We start from the raw sequence: 18,834 nt of genomic DNA, 5'->3' as shown, positions 1-18,834 counted from the left end.
GAGAAATATCAATAACCTCAGATATGCAGATGACACCACCCTTATGGCAGAAAGTGAAGAGAAACTAAAAAGCCTCTTGATGAAAGTGAAAGAGGGGAGTAAAAAAGTTGGCTTAAAGCTCAACATTCAGAAAATGAAGATTATGGCATATGGTCCCATCAATTCATGACAAATAGATGAGGAAACAGTGGAAACAGTGTCAGACTTTATTTTTTCGGGCTCCAAAATCACTGCAGGTGGTGACTGCAGCCATAAAATTAAAAGACGCTTACTCCTTGGAAGAAAAGTTATGACCAACCTAGATAGCATATTCAAAAGCAGAGACATTACTTTGCCAACAAAGGTTCGTCTAGTCAAGGCTATGGTTTTTCCTGTGGTCATGTATGGATGTGAGAATTGGACTGTGAAGAAGACTGAGAACTGAAGAATTAATGCTTTTGAACTGTGGTGCTGGAGAAGACTCTTGAGAGCCCCTTGGACTGCAAGGAGATCCAACCAGCCCATTCTGAAAGAGATCAACCCTGGGATTTCTTTGGAAGGAATGATGCTAAAGCTGAAACTCCAGTGCTTTGGACACCTCATGGGAAGAGTTGACTCATTGGAAAAGACTCTGATGCTGGGAGGGATTGGGGGCAGAAGGAGAAGAGGGAGGCAGGAGGAGAAGGGGACGACAGAGGATGAGATGGCTGGATGGCATCACTGACTCAATGGACGTGAGTCTGAGTGAACTCCGGGAGTTGGTGATGGACAGGGAGGCCTGGCGTGCTGCAATTCATGGGGTCGCAGAGAGTCGGACACGACTGAGCGACTGAACCGAACTGAACTGAACCACCTATACCTTCCTCCTGTCTATAACAGACTTCTGCTTGAAATAGAGAAACAACATTTGAGAGTGTCATTTTATAGGTTCAGTCCAAACCTTCATAGATTTCTTTGGCCCATCTTATTTTTTCACAAATGAGAAAAGTAAATAAATCTGTTATTTTTATATCCTTCAAAAAATGGAAAAAATATTCTTGAACTCCAACAGTAACTTAATAAATGCTAAATATGTCCTCCAGAAGCAAAATGAATCTCCATTGAGCTGAATGTTACGGAAAGCAGTTAATTACATTTTTAAGATATAAAATGTTAAGATTTTGAGAAAACTTTACCCTGAATATTCAGGAGCCCTTATTGGGATTAAGAACAATGGCAATAATAATGACGATCTATTAATGCATTAAATAATAATGCATTCTTTAGATGCAAAAGAAAGAAAAATCATCAGATACTTACTACCATTCTCTCAGAAGGCTTTTGAAAGGCTGAACGTGGAAATAAAAGCAAACCTGAACGGAAAAAAAAAAAGTTACTTAATACCTTGCTAGATACTGTGAAAAATTATTTGCATTAATTATTTCTTTCAAATGATACAAAATACCTGTAGGTAGATATTAATGTTCTAATTTAACATATATTAAAATATAGATTATAAAGGGTTAAGAAACTTAATTCACTCTTAAATGGGTACTCCTGAACACCTCTGTTTATTTGTTCACCTCAACATCAGGGAACAAAAGAACAAAAATTCTCTTGTAGAAATTATATTCTAGTTAGTAACACGCATGCACCCACAGATGGCTAAATTTATTTAAAATAGGCAAAATACTCAGTTAAATTTTAATTTCAGACAAATAACAAATAAATTTTAGTATAAATACATCAAAAATATTGTGTAGTTAAAGAATATACAATATATTGTGTTTTAAATGTATGTTCCATATATTACATATTAAAATGCATTTAAATGTGAATTTTGATAAACAACAAATAATGTTATGATTACATCCCAGGCAGTATTTGGACATACTTACATGTCAAAATAAAATTTAACAGGTATCCTCCTTTTTATCTGGTAAATTTAACACTCATACACACACACGCACACACAAACTGTATTGGAACATGACAAATGCAATGGAGAAAAAATATATTCAGTAACTAGAATAGGAAATATCAGGGGGAAGGGATTATAATTTTAGGTAAGGTAGTTAGGGAAGACTTCACTGGGAAAGTAGTATTTGAGCAAATATTTGAAGGGAATGACAGAAAAAGCTAAGGTAGACCCAGATAAAGAACTTGCTAGCTCAGCTGGTAAAGAATACACCTGCAATGCAGGAGACCCTGGTTCAATTCCTGGATCAGGAAGATCCCCTGGAGAAGGGATAGGCTACCTATTCCAGTATTCTTGGGCTTCCCTGGTGGCTCAGCTGGTAAAGAGTCTACCTGCAATGCAGGGGACCTGGGTTCGATCCTCGGGTTGGGAAGATCCCCTAGTGAAGGGAATGGCTACCCACTCCATTATTCTGGCCTGGAGAATTCTGTGGACAGAAGAGCCTGGCAGGCTACAGTCCATGGGATCACAAAGAGTCAGACATGACTGAGCGACTTTCAACACACACCTTAAAACACAGATGGGTTTATAATGCAGTATACTTTATTACTACAATTTACTTTCTCCATTTCAGGTACCTTCTAATCGAAAGGAGCAAATGTCTTCATGAAAAATTTAGGCCTCCCACTAAAATATGCTGTGTACCAGTACTGTAAATAATTTATACAAGGAAAAAGTGAAATTTATATTTATCTAGTAACATGGTAGGAAGACTTTGGAAATCCAGCATGAAAAACTTAACACCTAAGATTGTTAAGTTTTTGGTTGTTGTTGTATGTGGTTTTTGTTGTTCAGTCACCCAGTCGTGTCTGACTCCGCGACTCCATGGACAGCAGCATACCAGCCATGCCATATATCTATGTAGTATAATATATATATATATATAATTTTTATTGAGGTGTAGTTGACTTACAATATTAATTTCATTTGTATAGAATAGTGATTCAAAGTTTTTGTAGTTTTTACTTCTTTTAAATATTTGTAATAAAATATTATTTGCTCTATGGACTACAAGGAGATCCAACCGGTCCATTCTAAAGGAGATCAGCCCTGGGTGTTCTTTGGAAGGAATGATGCTAAAGCTGAAACTCCAGCACTTTGGCCACCTCATGTGAAGAGTTGACTCATTGGAAAAGACTCTGATGCCTGGAGGGGTTGGGGGCAAGAGGAGAAGGGGACGACAGAGGATGAGATGGCTGGATGGCATCACTGACTCGATGGACGTGAGTCTGGGTGAACTCAGGGAATTGGTGATGGACAGGGAGGCCTGGCGTGCTGCAATTCATGGGATCGCAAAGAGTCAGACACGACTGAGCGACTGAACTGAACTGAACTGAACTATTTCATTGTATAAATACACACGCACACACACACACACACCCCACTACTCATTCATCTGTTCATGGACATTTAGGCTGTTTCTATATCTTGCTTATTGTAAATAACACTGCTATGAATACTGCAATGCATGTACCTTTTTGAATTGGTGTTTTTGATTCCTTTGGGTATATATTCTGAGAGGAATCGCTGGACTATATGGTAGTTATATTTTTAGCTTTTTTGAGGAACCTCCCTATTACTTTCCACAGTGGTTGCACTAATTTACAGTCCCACCAGCAGTGTACAAGGATACTTTTTACTCCACATCCTTGCCAATGTTTGTTATTTGTAGACTTTTTAATGATGGGAATTCTAATAGGTGTGAGGTGATAAGTCATTGTAGCTTTGGTTTACATTTCTCTGATGATTAGTGATATGAACTTTTTTATGTTCCTGTTGGCTGTCTGTCTTCTTGGAAAAAATGTCTGTTTAGGTCTTTTGCCTATTTTGTTTTTGTTGTTGTTTTATATTGAATTGGATTCACACCTAGGATTTTAGTGAAGTATTCTTGGAAGGTCTTCCATGTCCTCCATAGTTTGCAGTCAAGTAGAGAGCAAGAAAAAACAGAGAAGAGGCACAGGCAGCAAAAATTTAATCATAAAAGAATTCTACTGTTTTTACTAATAAGCCTGTTGAGTAGAAATGGAACCAGTAATGGCTTAAAAGAACTAACAGGGTGACTTAAGTGACTTACTCCAAGCTTTAAGTGATTTACTGGAGAATTTAGCTGATTAGATCATTTGAAATTTAAAGTCTCAGTCTTAGTGATGTTAATGCATTGATATATCAATTTTCCACTATAATTTTTCCCATGGAATATTCCAAGCAAGAAAATTAGTCTACATATTACAGACATATATAACTTTGATAAATCATGTAAATTATATACAGCATTCTGAAAGTAACCTACTCTTTTCATAAATATACAGAGAGAATAAAAGTTATTCACCATAAATCTTGAACTATTTAATGAAATCTTAGGACTCCCAGGTGGTGCTAGTGGTAAAGAATTTGCCTGCCAGTGAAGTAGACACAAGAGACGCAGTTCAATTTCTGGGCTGGGAATATCCCCTGGAGTAGGAAATGGCAACTCATTCCACTATTCTTGCCTGGAAAATTCCATGGACAGGGAAACCTGGCAGGCTACAGTCCGTGGGGTCACAGAAGTCAGACAAAACTGAGCAACTGAGCACACACACACACATATGGGGTATTTTAAACCTCATGTATATACTATTTAAATATAATTGGACATTTCTAGGCCAAGAAAAACAGTAATTTCTATATCTAAAACATTGACACCCATCTTGAGGGTACACATCATGGAAGTAGTTGTTCAAGGACAAACATGGCCATTTCTTCTGAGTACCAGATATGAGTCTTATGTATGCAGGTTTGATTAAAATCTTATCAAAGCAATATTGTCATCCATAAACATTAATAAGAGGAAAGGAGTTCCTATAAGGGAATAATGAAGTTTCTATCTCTTATTTAGTTAAAAATTTCAAAGTTAATAAAAGAATGTTTTAAAGGAAAATATTATTTGTCACAAATATAAAGCCAGTGTTGAAATAAATCAATTAAAATAAATTAAAATTGCTTTAATGCCTTCTAATCCTGAAAAATTCAAATAACTCAGTGAATTCAGTAGCTTAATTCTTAGAACACAAATACATAGTAACATAGTCCAAATAAGCAGGTAGGTGGGTGTTTGTTAAATGATTTAAGTGGTTTGATTTAAAGTAGTCAATAGCTAGTCAAAATTATGGGAGGTGGCTAAATATATACATACCTCAAACGCATGTTATTTGAGCATTGCGTTTTTCCCTAGGTACCTTAAGTGTGTGCATGTGGTATGGGGACATGAAGAAAAAGTATGTTCTTTCATTTTTTCAAAAGATAATTTCTTTTCAAGTAAAAAGATCAATAGAGTGTCATGGAGGATGATCAAGGAAAGAATAAACCTAGGGTATATGTATTCTGTTTCAAATCACTAATATGTTCAGTTATTAGGAAAATTCTTTAAGTGTTTAATGTGAATCTGTAACTGTTTTCCTGCAATTTCTATCATTTTTAATGACTATAGAAGGTGGGCCCAAGCATACACAGTAGAGTTCAATGGCTCATTATGTACTCTTTCCACACATATTTGCTGAGTGTTTCCTGCAGAGAAAGAAAAGACGGTAAAAGAAGAATTTAGAATTTCTTGAAAGTGCATAATTGAATAGATGCCTAAGTTTAAACAGATGCTAATATCAAACAGAGTATTTGCTCTTAAGCTATAAGAATCCATTAGTATGCTTTACTTGTAGATAGTACCCCTGGAGCAAAGGAGCGAGAGAAAGCAATGAATTTATTGGAAAAAAAAATTCTATATTTTTGAATTTAAACAAGTGCCTGGAATTACCCGTATTTGACAAGTTTAACACATCCACACTATGTGAATTGAGAGCTCTAGCAGTCTGGGTCTGTCTAATCAGGAAGTAGAAACCACACACTAGATTAAATAGGGGAGATTTAATATACAGATTTGTTAATTAGGATTTAATGTGATTGTCTTTTGAAAGATAAATTCTGAATTAACGTGTTTGTTTGCCAATGATGTTTCTAGAGCAACATTCTACTGGAGTTATTATTTTTAAGAAATATTATTTCAAGTGCCCCTAGCACTGCTTATCATGAGAAACAAGGTATCTTAGGAAGAGTGTTTGAAAAGGGTCAAAATAACTGAGATTCAAGCTCTTCTTTTGTTAGTGTTTCCTTAGGAGCTTCTGCAAGTCTCTAAATGTCTTATTCTCCTGAATTTTAAAATAAATTCATCTTTACCCTGGAGATGTGATAAAAAGCGAATGAAATAATGTAGGTAAAAGCACTTGAAAGCATTAAAATGTTAACAAAAATGAAATTCTATTGACATCATTGATCAAAGTGATCGTTTAAGTTCTCCACCAAAATAGGTAAATGCCTCAAATCCTTCTACCTGTCAAGTAACAATGAAAAGAGAGATACAAAAAATAACAATTTCCAAAGATTTCTTGCCTACGGATTGGGTAAGTGTTCTCCCAGAAGCATTGCGCACCAGTTTCATAGAAGAGACACAGATACAACTCTGCTACTGGGGATAAGGGATTAATATGCAAGAGGGAGGAACTTGTGGGAATCCTGCTCACTCCTACACTACCTATCTGGCTCTGGTGTGGGGATGTGAACTTTTAACAAACGAATCTACAACGTTTTTATTCTCCTTTGTTAAATGGGAAAGAGGAAAATAAATTTGGCTTCCAGGGTGCCTAAATTATTGACATAGCACTGTGAAATTAATTCATTATTTAGATCTAGCTGTGATCAACTTACTCCTGGACACATAAGGACTCATAACTCCAATGATTTTTCCCAATTGCTTCAGAACCTGTTAGAAGCAGATGATAGGTCATCCAAGTCACACACCTAGTCAGCCCTGAAAGTAGGGCAATCAGTCATTTCATTACAGCTGCTCCTGTTCTTCCTACTGGTTGGTTTTTCACATAGTGTTAAAATTTAATTTTATCAATTGCTCTTGAACATGACATCTAAAAGAAAATCTTATTTTCAGTTTTGTGCTACTTTCAATATATATATATGTACATTAATCTGTATCTCTCCATGTTTTCATATTCAGAATTTAAATTTCTTTTGTCAATGCTATTATACTTACCTGTATTTTCATTACCTCAGAGTTTTGTTTTTAATTCATTGCAATTAATTTTAATTATTACAAAACAGGGTAAATTTCTTAGGTAAATTGTCAAGATTAAAATTCAAGCAATATTTTTTCTGAAATAATTATTGATTTACATTTGCATTAACAAAGCCATGTTTTAAAACATTATTTTGAGAAGATTTACACAGATATCTATGACACTGATTTTTGAGACTTCATGAGATAGATACCCATCAGCTTTTTTTTCAGATATTCTCCAGATTTTTAAAGTAAATACACAGACTATTACAGATAAGTATAATATCTTTGAATCTACTTTCACTCCCTGCTATTCTTCCCTTTCTATTTCCCTCCATTCTTTCCTCAGAGTTAAACATTATTGCAGGAAGCACCACGTTGCACCTAACATATTGGGGAAGTATCAAAGAAGAATATCCACAATTATCTGAAAAGTCAGGCTGGATTTTCATTATGCATTTCAACTGGAACCATGTATTATAACATATTAATGTAGAATCTTATATGAAAATACCACTGTCTCACAGTATACCAGATCAAAGGAAAAAAAAAACTAAAGGCTACTGTTCTCAAAAAATTATTTTGTTTCTGAAAATATTTTGAATATTTTAAGAGTGAGTTTTTTAACAGGTAGTGAATGAATTATTTTAAAAAGATTAGTATTTGGATAATTCTGATATTAGAACATTCTTTTCATATATTAAATGAATATAAAATTATCATCTATTTTTCTATATCATACCATGCATACTGACACTATGCACATTTTTTAATCTCTTGGCAACTCAAGTTTTCCTTGAACTTTGAAATGATAGAAACATTGAATTAAAAATAATTAGTCTTGACAACTGAGGTAGAAATACATATTTAATATATTTTTACCTGCATTTTATTATATTTTACCTGCATTCTTGCTCTGATTATCATTGATAGTGGACTTATGTTACTTATGAAGACCTTTGGATTTTGTTTTCTTAGTTAAATAGAATGAAAAGCCAAAGAGACAAAGAAAAAAATACTGCAAGAGAAATACTTTGTTAGAGGACAGAATCCAGAATATATAGGAACTCATACAATTTATTAAGAAGATAAACAACACAATTTTAAATTTGCAAAATATTTGAACAGAAACTTACCGAGTAGGTGTACAGCAAGCCAATAAGCTACATACAAAGTTGCTTGACAATATCCTTCATTGTCATCAGGGATATTAAAGTTAAAAGTATAATAAAATATCACTAACAACAGATTGGTTCCAAATAGGAAAAGGAGTACATCAAGGCTGTATATTGTCACCCTGCTTATTTAACTTATATGCAGAGTACATCATGAGAAACGCTGGGCTGGAAGACGCACAAACTTAAATCAAGATTGCCAGGAGAACTATCAATAACCTCAGATACGCAAATGACACCACCCTTATGGCAGAAAGTGAAGAGGAACTCAAAAGCCTCTTGATGAAAGTGAAAGTGGAGAGTGAAAAAGTTGGCTTAAAGCTCAACATTCAGAAAACGAAGATCATGGCATCTGGTCCCAACAGTTCATGGCAAATAGATGGGGAAACAGTGGAAACAGTGTCAGACTTTATTTTTCTGGGCTCCAAAATCACTACAGATGGTGACTGCAGCCATGAAATTAAAAGATGCTTACTCCTTGGAAGGAAAGTTATGACCAACCTAGATAGCATATTCAAAAGCAGAGACATTACTTTGCCAACAAAGGTTCGTCTAGTCAAGGCTATGGTTTTTCCTGTGTTCATGTGTGGATGTCAGAGTTGGACTGTGAAGAAGGCTGAGCACCGAAGAATTGATGCTTTTGAACTGTGGTGTTGGAGAAGACTCTTGAGGGTCCCTTGGACTGCAAGGAGATCCAACCAGTCCATTCTGAAGGAGATCAGTCCTGGGATTTCTTTGGAAGGAATGATGCTAAAGCTGAAACTCCAGTACTTTGGCCACCTCATGCGAAGAGTTGACTCATTGGAAAAGACTCTGATGCTGGGAGGGATTGGGGGTAGGAGGAGAAGGGGATGACAGAGGATGAGATGGCTAGATGGCATCACTGACTCGATGGACGTGAGTCTGCATGAACTCCGGGAGTTGGTGATGGACAGGGAGGCCTGGCGTGCTGCAATTCATGGGGTCACAGAGATTCGGACACGACTGAGAGACTGAACTGAACTGAACTGAAAAGCTCATTAAAATGAATAAAAATAGAAAGGCTTTTTAAAAGTATCAGCAGTTTCTATAATATACTGAAATCCTCAGACTGCTAGTGTGACTACCAATGCTATAAACACTTTGAAAAATTGACCGAATCTTTAAAAGTTAAGCTTATATCCACCGTACCATCCATTCTTTTCTTAGGTATACTTGTAGCAAAGAAAAGGAATACATTCCAGGGAATAACTCAGATACAATTGTTAGAAGCTTTATACACAACAGCTCCAAATTAGAAATAACTAAACCAAGCATAGATGAATTCATAAGGACTTTGTGACATTTACCACAGTTGAATGATATTCTTTAGCAACAAAGGAACAAACTACTGATATAATATGGATGAATCTAAAACTTATTATGCTAAGTGAAATAATCCAGAAAAGAAGAATATATTAACTTGGGTTCCATTTATATAAACTTCTAGAAAATAAAATTAATCTATTGTGACAAAATGAGATCACTGCTTGCTTGAAGCCAGGAAGAGACTAAATGATGGAATGCAAAGGGAAATAAGGAAACTTAGGGGTGATCAAGCCGTTCTTAATTTGGAAAAAAAGATCTATAGCTACATACAATTCTCAAAGTTCAATCCATTGTAAACTTTAAAGGGTTGTAGTTTGTTGTAAATAAATTATGCAGCAATAAAAATGATCTGAAGAAAAACATCTACTTCTGCTTCATTAACTAAGCTAAAGCCTTTGACTGTGCGGATCACAACAAACTTGAAAATTCTTCAAGAGATGAGAATATGAGACCAGCTGACCTGCCTTCTGAGAAACCTGTATGCAGGTCAGGAAGCAACAATTACAATTGGACATGGAGCAACAGACTGGTTCCAAATAGGAAAAGGAGTATGTCAAGGCTGTATATTGTCACCCTGCTTATTTAACTTATATGCAGAGTACATCATGAGAAATGCTGGGTTCGATGAAGCAGATGCTGGAATCAAGATTGCCGGGAGAAATACCAATAACCTCAGACATGGAGATGACACCACCCTTATGGCAGAAAGCTAAGAACTAAGGAGCCTCTTGAAGAAAGTGAGAGAGTAAAAAAGTTGGCTTAAAACTCAACATTCAGAAAACTAAGATGATGGCATCTGGTCCCATCACTTCATGGGAAATAGATGGGGAAACAATAAAAACAGTGACAGACTTTATTTTTGGGGGGCTCCAAAATCACTGCAGATGGTGACTTCAGCCATGAAATTAAAAGACACTTTCTCCTTGGGGAAAAAAAATAAAAAAAAACATAAAAAATAAAATAAATAAATATTTATTTTTTATTTGGTTTATAAAAACCAAAAAAAAAAAAAAAAAAAACTAGAGAGTATATTAAAATAAAAAGCAGAGACATTACTTTGCCAACAAAGTTCCATCTAGTCAAAGCTATGGCTTTTCCAGTAGTCATGTATGGATGTGAAAGTTGGGCCAGAAAGAAGGCTGAGCACAGAAGAACTGATGCTTTTGAACTGTGGTGTTGGAGAAGACTCATGAGGGTCTCTTGGACTGCAAGGAGATCCAACCAATCCATCCTAAAGGAAATCAGTCCTGAATATTCATTGGAAGGACTGATGCTGAAGCTAAAGCTTCAATATTTTGGCCACCTGATGCAAAGAACTGACTCCTTAGAAAAGACCTTGATGCTGGGAAAGATAAAAGGCAGGAGGAGAAGGGGATGACAGAGTATGAGATGATTGGATGGCCTCACTGACTGGATGGACATGAGTTTGAGCAAACTCTCAGATATGATGATGGATAGGGAAGCCTGGCATGCTGCAGTCGGTGGGATTGCAAAAAATCAGATGCGACTGAACTGAAGGGACTGAAAAATGATTAAGAAACCCAACAAAAATGGAAACAGTACTTATATTTTTAACGAGTATAATACTATTGCGATTTTTCTGTTGTTAGCTTTTGTAAATTCTGGCTTTCAAGAAATTTTCCCATTTCATTTAGAGTCTTCTCTGATACCTCAGTTGGTAAAGAATCTGCTTGCAATGCAGGAGACCCCGGTTTGATTCCTGGGTTGGGAAGATCTGCTGGGGAAGTGATAGGCTACCCACTCCAGTGTTCTTGGGATTCACTTGTGGTTCAGCTGGTAAAGAATCCACCTGCAATGCAGGAGACAATTTTAGCTTTTATAAATTCTGGTTTTCAAGAAATTTTCACATTTTGTTATATTACCAAATTCATTTTCACGAGGTTGTGACTGTATTATTCTATTGCTGTTCTCATGAGCATATAATTTATAGTGAAGTCCACTTTTTTCATTATTAATATTAGGAATTTGTGTTTTATATATCTTTTTGATCAATGTTTCTAGGGGTTTAGCAATTTTATTATTTCTGAAGAATTGACATTAACTTTTGGTGATTTGTGTCTATTTTACATCTATTTTTAATTTGCTGATTTCTGTTGTTTTATTTCTGTTTTCTTCTACTTTCTTCTGAGTGATTTCTTGGTCATTTCTAAACTTACTTTCAACTTAAAAACTGAATTTTAATCTATCTTCTTATCTAATAGGTTAGGTTTTAATAACATTTTTTCTAATATCTTCTATTTTTCTTACCTACTGTACTCCTACTCTTTGACTTTTTTTTTATTACATACTGAAAAATGCTAAAGTCTCCTATATTAATGATGAATATACCCTTTTCCTCCTTTCAATTCTGTCAAGTTTTTGTTTTAAATACTTTGAATTATTTGTTCTTTAACATATTGACTTTTATTACTTCAAAACAGTTATCTACTAAGCATCATTATTTGGATCACTTCTGAGTTTGTTTCTAACATTTGCTTTTATTAAATGGTTGATATTTCTATCCTGTCTTATTGCTATCCCAGAATGAGTATAGGAGGGACTCAAATTCATGCAACAGAAATAAATGGTGGGTTAAAAATATTTTAAAATGCAGTCAACCTAAAGGAAACTTAATATGAATACATAAATAGAGAGAACCAAAATACTCAAAGTAACCAAGTATTAAAGATGTATTTTTAAAGAAGTTCTCTGCAATAAAAAGGATAGTTATTAGACTTATTGGAAAGTCACAGTGTGTTACAAGACAAATTGTTTGTAGTCTCAATAAAAAGTCCACACCTTGGCATAACCTATTGTGTATTTAGAACATCAAATTTTTTACATAATAAAACAAATTTTTTTTTACCTATAAAATAAAAGATGTCAATTTGAATTTCAGAATTCTCAGTAAAAATATTCAATTATTGAAACATCTGCAAACTCACTCAAGGAGAGAAAGACAAAGCAATAATATTATTTTTATCTGGCTTATCTTTCACACAAAATTGCTATGACAACAGTCCTGAATATATGTGAACAAAGAAAATATTTTTCCTAATCCCTAATCAAGAAGACTAGATAAGATGAATTTCTGCAAGCCAAGATACAACTACAGAAAATGTAAAGAAAATATTCTAGTTCTTTTCTGAAGTAATTCTAAGAAAGATAGAAAAATCTGGCAACGATAGGCACTGTTGGAATCACTATACAAATGTTTAAAGCTCCATTTCCATCTTTCACATGAAGTAACTGAAGCAATATGAGTAAAATATCTTGTCCTTAAAGCAAAGAAGCAGGAATTCCAAGCCAGGAAGCATGGCTCCAGAGCCAGTCATATCATCGGGTTTTCTTTAAATACTCTAATTTTCATGGGTAGAATGTAGGGCCTGAAAGATTCCTTGCCTGTTTCAATCCATAGACATCAACTTATCCTAGTTATAAAGTTTCGTTAGTTCTTCTTCAGCTGCTGAGTTGCTTTTCATTTTAGTAGGATCTTAGATACATGTTCTTTAATAAATCTTTTACCTTATTGCATTACTTCCTTTTCAAGGTTTTAATAACTTCTATTTTAGATTTCTGAACAAATAAAAAAGACCAGATTCAAGTGAGACGTTCCATATGGATGGAGTAAAAGGACTTAGAGTAAGGGGAATAGAAAGAGGGAGAGTAGTTGTCTCACAGTTCTCTAAGGGCTCGTGTCCAGTGGGCCTCCTGCTCTTTGCTAGGATTTTGGCCTTCACTCTGAGAGAAGTGGGCTTCCCAGGCTGTAAAGACTCTAGTGGTAAAGAATCTGCCTGCCAATACCCGAGATGTGAGAGATGCAGGTTCCATCTCTGGGTGGAGAAGATCCCCTGGGGTAGGAAACGGCAACCCACTTCAGTATTCCTGCCTAGAAAATTCCATGGACAGAGGAGCCTGGCAGGCTACAGTCCATGGAGCTGCAGAGAGTCGAATAAGACCGAGCACAGCACAGCGGAGAGAAGCAAGTAGCTATCAGATAGTTGTCAGTAGAGACGTGTAATGATCTGACTAGTATTTTACCAAGATCACTCTGGTCTCTTTAGGGAAAATAGTTTCAGGAAGGCAAACATGGAAGTAAAAAGAACATTTGGAATGCTAGCACAATAAATCATTTGAAGGGTGAGGCTGGCTTGATAGAGAAGTCACATTAGAATTGTTAATATTTCTTAATACTTTCTGAGGATACGGTTATATTTGATCTCTCATGTTTACAAATAATTTTCAATTTGTTGATCACTTTCTTTTATAATAGTTGATTAGAGTGTTTTCTTCAAAACTAAATTTCGCATCTATAAAATGTTTCAGTTTTTTGTATTAGAAGAGCATTTGTAACTTTCAGTTTGAAAATGGTTACAGAAATTTATCCTAGCACATTTTCTTAGATACTACTTTTAGTCATTCCTACACTCAATACCAGATTTGACATACCTTCACTAGATTTTTCCACATGATCTTATTTTATTTTTATTTATTTTTAATTGGAGGATGATTACTTTATAATGTTGTGTTGGTGTCTGTCATAAAACAGTGCAAACCAGTCATAACTGTGTGTGTGTGTGTGTGTGTGTATCTTGGACCTCCGTCCCAGCCCTCCTGGTTGTCACAGAATGCCAGGCAGGGCCCCCTGTGTTGTATCGCAGCCTCCTACCAGCTGTCTGTTTCACATGTGGTAATGTATATATGTCAGTGCTGGTTTTTCAATTCATCCCTTACCCCGCTTTCTCCACGAGTCTGTTCTCTATGCCTGCATTTCTATTCCTACCCTGCAAGTAAGTGTATCAGTACTATTTTTCTAGATTCCATAAATATGCATTAATATACAATATAGGTTTTTCTGACTTGCTTCACTCTGTATAACATGTTCATCTAGGTTCATCAACATCAGTTCAGATGCTTCATATTTGTTCCTTTTATGGCTGAGTAATATTCCACTGTGTATGTGTACCACAATTTCTTTATCTATTCATCTGTTGATAGACATTTAGGTTGCTTCCATATCCTGGCTATTGTAAATAGTGCTGCAATGAATATTGGGGACGTGTGTTTTTGAATTACAGTTTTCTCAGGGATATGTCCAGTAGTGGGTTTCCTGGGTCATATAGTAGTTTTATTCCTAGTTTTTTAAGGAATCTCCATACTATTACTGGTATGTGCTAACACCTTGGTTAATAGCATCAACATGAGACTAAAATAGTGTATCTATCACAGAACCCAACATTAAAGATAAAGACAAAACATACTTGCCACGTGCTCCAAGTGGCTGATGGTTAATAGAATCATGTGTTAATAACTGAAAACAAAATACTTGTGTATAACCCCTGGAGAAGGAAATGACAACCCATTCCAGTGTTCTTGCCTGGAAAATCCCATGGAGAGAGGAGTCTGGTGGGCTGCAGGTCCATGGGGTCGCAAAAGAGTCATATACAACTTAGCAGCTGAACAACAAAATATATATTTTATACTTCTTTTAGCTTATCTGATTCTTTATATTTAAAAGATGTCTCTTGTAGACATATAGTTGAGTCTACTTTGCAATACTTCAATAAAAAGACTTCAGAACAAGGAAAATTATCAGGAATTAAAAGGATATTACATAGTAGAAATGGATAGAACTGAAAGGAGAATTACATAGAGAAGTCTATTATTCTTACTGGGATAATGTAACCCCTCTTTTAGGCTTCCTTGTTTCAACTATATATGTGTATTTATATATACACATATATATTGCTGTTGTTGTTGTTTAGTTGCTGTGTGTGCGTGTAGTTTGAGTTACTTTCCAGAAGCAATTCTGTTAAACAGCTTGTATGTAAAAACTTAATAGTTTTTCTCACAAATTTTTAAGAATATTATTAACTAATGTATGCATCCACCAGTATATTTGTTAATTACTGTTTAGAAACTGTTTAAATCATTTTAATGAAAAAACCAAGACAGGTGATAAAATTTATGTGCTTATAATTTACTCAGTTTGACCTCTCAGTTTTTGAATTTGTTTCCCCATTCTACTGATATACTTTATCATCATCATAGTAATGGCAAACCTAAAGTGAATGAATAAATGTGAAACCAGAGATGTCTTTGCCTTTCTACTACAATGTGAACATCTGGTTATAGCCTAATCTTTAAGATGGCACTGCAGATGGTGATTGCAGCCATGAAATTAAAAGAAGTTTACTCCTTGGAAGGAAAGTTATGACCAACCTAGACAGCATATTGAAAAGCAGACATATTACTTTGCCAACAAAGGTCTGCTAGTCAAGGCTATGGTTTTTCTTGTGGTCATGTATGGATGTGAGAGTTGGACTATAAAGAAAGCTGAGCACTGAAGAATTGATGCTTTTGACCTATGGTGTTGGAAAAGACTCTTGAGAGTCCCTTGGACTGCAAGGAGATCCAACCAGCCCATCCTAAAGGAGATAAGTTCTGGGTGTTCGTTGGAAGGACTGATGTTGAAGCTGAAACTCCAGTACTTTGGCCACCTGATGTGAAGAGCTGACTCATTTGAAAAGACCTTGATGCTGGGAAAGATTGAGGGCAGGAGAAGGGGACAACAGAGGATGAGATGCCTGGATGGCATCACCGACTCAATGGACATGGGTTTGGGTGAACTCCAGGAGTTGGTGATGGACAGGGAGGCCTGGCATGCTGCGGTTCACGTGGTCACAAAGAGTTAGACGTGACTGAGTAACTGAACTGAACTGAATCTTTAAGACTTATAGTAGTAACTCCCTGTATATGTGAATAGTTTTTAAACAATGAAGATATTTTATATAATTTTTATCACCCTGATAAATTTTTTTATTTGTTTTAATTAACTGATGTCCATACTCTTCAGTTGTCCTTAGATTTTACCTCACTTCCTTTTTCTGTTCCAGGATCCCACTCAAGATAGCACATTGCAGTACACTGTCCTATGTCACTTTCTTCTGAGTTGTGACAATTTCTCAGATTTTACTTGTTTTGGATGATCTTGGCAGCTGAAGGTACACCGGCCAGATGTTTTATAGAATGTCTCTCAGTTGATATTTGCTTGATGTCTTCCTCATGATCAAACTACGTTTATGGGTTTCGGGAAGAAGAACACAGAGGCCAGGTCTCATTTTCATCACATCCTGTCACGGGTAAACACTATCAATACAACTTACCACTGATGATGTTGACCTTGATTATCTGACTTAGGTAGTCTTATGTTAGGTTTCTCCACTGTAGCATTACTGTCCAGTATCCCATTACACACTGTACTCTTTGGATGAAAGTCTCTTTGCACAGCCCACACTTAAAAGGATGGAGAGTTATGCTCTACCTCCTTATGTATGAAGTATTATGCAAATTTATTCTTGTATCTAAGGAGTTGGGTCTGTTCTCTGCCATTATTGATTTCAGTTCAGTCGCTCAGTAATGTCTGACTCTTTGTGACCCCATGGACTGCAGCACGCCAGGCTTCCCTGTCCATCACCACCTTCCAAAGCTTGCTCGAATTCATGTCCATTGAGTCAGTGAGGATGAGATGCCATCCAACCATCTCATCCTCTGTCACCCCCTTCTCCTCCTGCCCTCAATCTTTCCTGGCATCAGGGTCTTTTCCAATGAACCAGCTCTTCGCATCAGGTGGCCAAAGTATTGGAGCTTTAGCTTCAGCATCAGTCTTTTCACTGAATATTCAGAACTGATTTCCTTTAGGATAGACTGATTTGATCTCCCTGCAGTCCAAGGGACTGTCAAGAGTCTTCTCTAACACCACAGTTACTCAGTAATTAATTTTTATCAAAATGGATTCACATTACTTAAGGTTTTTTATTAAGTATAATTTTCTATTGATATGAATGCTTTTTGATGGAATTTACTCAGAAAGTAGAAAAACTCATATTGATTCATAGTTTCTATACTTGATTACTGAGAATGGTATGCAAATTATCTCAAGCATGCTAAGCTGCTCAGTCGTGTCTGAGTCTTTGCAGCCCCATGGACTGTATCCCACCAGGCTCTTCTGTCCTTGGAATTTTACAGGCAAGAATATTGGAGTGGGTTGCCATTTTCTTCTCCAGGGGTTCTTCCAGACCCAAGGATCAAATCCTCATTTCTTATATCTCCTGCAGTGGCAGGCAGGTTCTGCACCAATGGTTCCAATTTCTGGGAAGCAGAAATTATCTCAAAGACCCACATATATTAAAAATTATTGATCTAATTTATCACTGGGCCATTTGTCAACAAAATCAGAACTGCCTCAGTTGAACTTGCTAACACCACTTGGGAGCTCATTGTTGACTTGGGTCATGTTAGATTTCAAATTCAGAATTTTAATTCTTTTTCTCAAGGTTTTTAATTCTCTATGACTCAAGAAAAAGTCATTTTTCCTGTTTTCTGTCATTTACTATTTACACTGAATGATTCCTCAGGACTTTCTTGATAGTATACTGACAAAGGCTATTTTTTCTTTAATCATCTTTTAATATGAATTCTGAGCATAATGGATTTTATTGCAATTTCTCAGGAATCTCCTCTTCCACTTTGAAAGCTTTTGATTTGATGTTGGCCATTTTTATTCCTTTAATTTTCTAACAGTAATTATGAGGTTTAAGTTTTATCTCTGTGATCCCCTCCAGCAGCTATTTCAAGATTGACCTTCTTTGACTTCTTTATGCTTATGAGACCTTTGAAGTCCTTTTCTTTCTAACTCTTTCTGAATATCATTGAACTTTTATGTTAAAAGTGAATTACTTATTGTGATAGTCACCTTGATTTCTCCTCTGAACTTTCAAAACTCTGTTTTTCCAATCTTTTCACTAATACCTTGAATTTATAAGATTTTTTTAATCACTGTTATGATTTAATGGATGCAAATATATTAAATACTGGTTATTGGCACAGTACAAAAGATTACTTTTCCTATTACATTATTGTCTTCATCAGCATTACAAATCTGTATTGGCCATATTTGATTTATTGCTTTGACAATAGTGTATTGTGTCATATTATATACAGCTGTACCTCCAAAAACCAGAAAGGAAATATTTTAACCAGAATATATCTTTTATATCATACTTTACTTGAGTATATTTATAATTGGAAAAATTAATTTTATATATAAAATATTTCAGAATTCAACATTTTATATAGAGGAATGCACTTTTTTTTTTTAACTTTGCCTCCCAGATACACCCTATTGTCTGCAAAGAATTAGTTACATTATTTGTTTCAAATTGTCTTTTCTTTCTGCTATAGTAATGGATATATTTTATATTGTACCTTTTGGGTTC

The 18,834-nt window shown here is 35.5% G+C and overlaps 1 long non-coding RNA gene across 1 annotated transcript in view; it reads right to left on the bottom strand.

Moving 5' to 3' along the window:
• Positions 1–942: 942 nt before the first annotated feature.
• LOC139183942 (uncharacterized) overlaps positions 943–18,834 on the bottom strand; it is a 141,287-nt gene continuing 123,395 nt past the window's right edge. The window contains exon 4 of the long non-coding RNA XR_011567424.1: positions 943–1,331. This is a non-coding gene — a long non-coding RNA (uncharacterized lncRNA). The remainder of the gene's footprint in view (positions 1,332–18,834) is intronic.

This window comes from Bos indicus, chromosome 7 (genome assembly GCF_029378745.1).
Source record: "Bos indicus isolate NIAB-ARS_2022 breed Sahiwal x Tharparkar chromosome 7, NIAB-ARS_B.indTharparkar_mat_pri_1.0, whole genome shotgun sequence".
Classification (NCBI taxonomy): Eukaryota; Metazoa; Chordata; class Mammalia; order Artiodactyla; family Bovidae; genus Bos; species Bos indicus.
The sequence above is the reverse complement of the archived record's forward strand: the minus strand, read 5'-3'. Positions and strand labels throughout refer to the sequence as shown.